Source organism: Triticum aestivum, chromosome 1B (assembly GCF_018294505.1).
Source record: "Triticum aestivum cultivar Chinese Spring chromosome 1B, IWGSC CS RefSeq v2.1, whole genome shotgun sequence".
In the NCBI taxonomy this organism is placed as follows: domain Eukaryota; kingdom Viridiplantae; phylum Streptophyta; class Magnoliopsida; order Poales; family Poaceae; genus Triticum; species Triticum aestivum.
In genome coordinates, this window is record NC_057795.1 from 495695919 (window position 1) to 495699708 (window position 3790).

Consider the following 3790-nt stretch of genomic DNA (forward strand, 5'->3'; position numbering starts at 1 on the left):
TAAAATATTACCTTCTGTGCGGCCGTTTATTAAATCTGAGAGATGCAAGTCGTCGGCTTCTACCCCCATGCCACGAGTGCTGGGGTGTTCGGGATAAACCTGAGCGCTCTTGTTCCCATTCTTGGGTCCATCGAGGGAGGCGCTCAGCACAAAGAATAAGGCAATCAGACTTATAATGCTTTATCACTCTCACTTAGCCATATAATTCTATAATTTTAAATTTCGGTGAAGCCCCTAGTATTTGGAAGACCGAGTTCGAGGCGCTATACACGCCTAGCCCGGACAAAGCCAGCTCCTCGCTCTAAGCGACATAAGTCTTTAAGGACTCGAAAAACCTCTCGAACAGCGACCGGTCTCTCGCCCTATCATGACGGTCAGTTTTAGCTTTCTCTACTGAGGTGTTAACCCAGCTTAACTGGGGCACAATTGCAGTAGTTCTCCCAGCGCTACCTTAGCCGACATAGCAGAATGTAAGGTACCAAAACATGGGAGCCGAGCAAACCCAACTATTGACCCAAGACATGATTCGGAGCCGATGCATATAATGCTATAAGTTCGGGGTGCCGCACTCATGAGAGTGTTCGGTCTTCTCACACCGTATTATGGGGTACTTAAGTCCCTGGTGTATTCGCCGTACCAAAGTGTACGATTGCATAATGTCATAACCGAATATATTTATATAAAAAATGAGTGCAATAATAGACAAGAGCTATGTATTGTTTATTAAAAGGGCTGCTATGAGAGCAGAACGATACAAATAGTGCGATACGCAAGAGATGGGATTATTTGACATGTCCCCCTCCAGGGGCAAGCTGCGAGACTTTAAGTAAGACAGGTATTTAGCTCATTATAAAGACCACCTGGACATTTGACGTGGCTTATTGTCTCCCTGGCTGTTGCATCGTGTGTTCGGCAATTGTACTGCCGGACAGGCCTTCTGAATAGTGGAGTCCTGAAAGTATATAAAAAAGAAAAGGGAGAAATGGCAAAATCGGGAGCCCCTAGTGCGGTTGAGCCGCATTTTGGGCGTGCCGTGGTTGTGCCCCTCCCCTTATGCCCATGGTATTTCCAGAGCGTAGTTATGTACGCGTGGTACTGGTATCGCAATCTCGCGAGGGCTGGGGTTGGGGCCGCACTGCTACGCTTGCTCGGAACGTGCCAGACGGTCTTGTTGTAGGTTACTTCGGGAGCGCTTGACGTTGTCCGGACGTTTAACAGCCGGATTGGAGAATTGCCTTGAGAGGCTACTTTGTACTTCCGCCGCCAGGGCCGCCGTGTGCTCCTCTGTTCGAAGGGAGCGTTCGGTGTTCCCATTGACCGTAATGACTCCGCGAGGGCCTGGCATCTTGAGCTTGAGATATGCATAGTGTGGCACCGCATTGAATTTTGCAAATGCGGTTCGTCCAAGCAGGGCGTGATAGCCACTGCAGAACGGGACCATGTCGAAGATTAACTCCTCGCTTCGGAAATTATCCGGGGATCCGAAGACCACTTCGAGTGTAACTGAGCCTGTACAGCTGGCTTCTACACCTGGTATGAAGCCTTTAAAGGTCGTCTTTGTGGGTTTAATCCTTGAGGGATCTATACCCATTTTTCGCACTGTATCCTGATAAAGCAGGTTCAGGCTGCTGCCGCCGTCCATGAGGACTCTAGTGAAGTGAAATCCGTCAATGATTGGTTCTAGAACCAATGCAGCGAATCCGCCGTGACGAATGCTAGTGGGGTGGTCCCTTCGATCAAAAGTGATCGGGCAGGAGGACCATGGGTTGAACTTTGGGGCGACTGGCTCCAATGCATAGACATCCTTGAGTGCACGCTTCCGTTCCCTTTTGGGGATATGGGTTGCGTATATCATGTTCACCGTCTGCACTTGTGGGGGAAAGCCCTTCTGTCATCTGTTGTTCGGCGGTCGGGGCTCCTCCTCGTCATCGCTATGCAGCCCCTTGTCTCTGTGTTCGGCACTTAACTTGCCTGCCTGCTGGAACACCCAATAATCCCTGTTGGTGTGATTGGCTGGTTGTTCGAGGGTGCCGTGTATCTGGCATGAGCGGTCGAGTATCCGGTCTAAACTGGACGGGCCTGGAGTATTTCTTTTGAATAACTTTTTCCGCTGACCGGGTTTAGAGCCTCTGAATCTGGCATTAACTGCCGTATCCTCAGTATTGTCGCTGTTAATGCGGCGCTTGTGCTTGTTACGATGTGACCTGCCATTGTTGTCCTTGGTATCTGAATTACCAGGGCTCTTGGTCATGTTATTGCTACGAGCTAGCCAACTGTCTTCTCCCGCGCAAAAGTGGGTCATGAGTGTCGTGAGGGCTGCCATAGATTTCGGCTTTTCCTGTCCTAGGTGCCGGGCAAGCCATTTGTCTTGGATGTTATGTTTGAAGGCTGCAAGGGCCTCTGCGTCCGGACAGTCGACTATTTGATTTTTCTTGGTTAGGAACCGCGTCCAGAATTGTCTGGCCGATTCCTCTAGCTGCTGAATTATGTGGCTTAGGTCATCAGCGTCTGGTGGTCGCACATAAGTGCCCTGGAAGTTGTCAAGGAATGCGGATTCCAGGTCCTCCCAGCAACCAATTGACTCTACTGGCAAGCTGTTAAGCCAATGCCGAGCCGTTCCTTTAAGCTTGAACGGGAGGTATTTGATAGCGTGTAGATCATCACCATGGGCCATGTGGATATGAAGGAGATAATCCTCGAACCATACCGCAAGATCTGTTGTGCCATCGTATGATTCGATGTTTACGGGTTTAAAACCCTCGGGGATTTGATGATCCATTACTTCATTTGTGAAGCATAGTGGGTGTGCGGCGCCTCTATACTGGGCTATATCACGACGTAGCTCGGATGAGCTTTGTCTGTTGTGTTTGGCCTGGCCGTATTTGCCTTATCCGCGTGACGGTTATCGTCACGTGTCGTGGGGTGCCCACACGATCCGTAGATCGATCTTGTTTGCCTTGCCTTGTCCTTCAATATGTCTTGTAGGTCTGGCGCATTTCCCCGTGCCTTGGTACTTTTTGAGCGGCGCCGTGGTGCGGCTTGAGTTGAGGGCCGAAAGGCCTCTCTGTCGCAGCCACGGGGTGGCCGATCGGCCGCATCATACGCTGGTGATGTAGGTTTAGTTGCTTCCTCCTCTAGTTGGGGTAGCAGCCTGCGCTTTGGGTAGCTCTTGGAGGGGCGTTCGAGTTTGTACTCTTCGGCCGCCAGGACATCAGTCCATCTGTCGGCTAGCAAATCTTGGCCAGCTCTAAGCTTTTGCTGTTTTTTCTTGAGGCTGCTTGCCGTGGCCAAAAGCTTGCGTTTGAAACACTCTTGTTCGACGGGGTCCTCTGGCACGACAAGTTCGTCGTCGTCGAGGCTTGCCTCGTCTTTGGAGGGAGGCATATAATTGTTGTCCTCGACCTCTCTATCTGCCGCTCTCTTATGAGGGCTGGCTTCTCCATCCTCCTGCGCTGAATCCTGCTGTTGGGGGTTGTCTTCGGCACTGTCCGGGTGTTATTGTCTCCAGTGCCGGAATTGCCATTTTTGCTGTGGCGGGATTTAGAGCGGCGCCGCTGACATCAGTGCTTAGGCTGTTTCTTCGAGGGGTCATCCTCCGTTGTTCCATCGCCATTCCCTTCCTTTGGGGTGTCCACCATGTATATGTCATATGATGAGGTGGCTTTCCAGTCCCCTATAGGCGCTGGTTCTTGGTTGTCTCCTTCATCAGCGTCCATACTGTCGATGTCTTCGGAGTCGAAGTCGAGTATGTCGGTTAAATCATCGACAGTGGCTACGAAGTGGGTGGTGG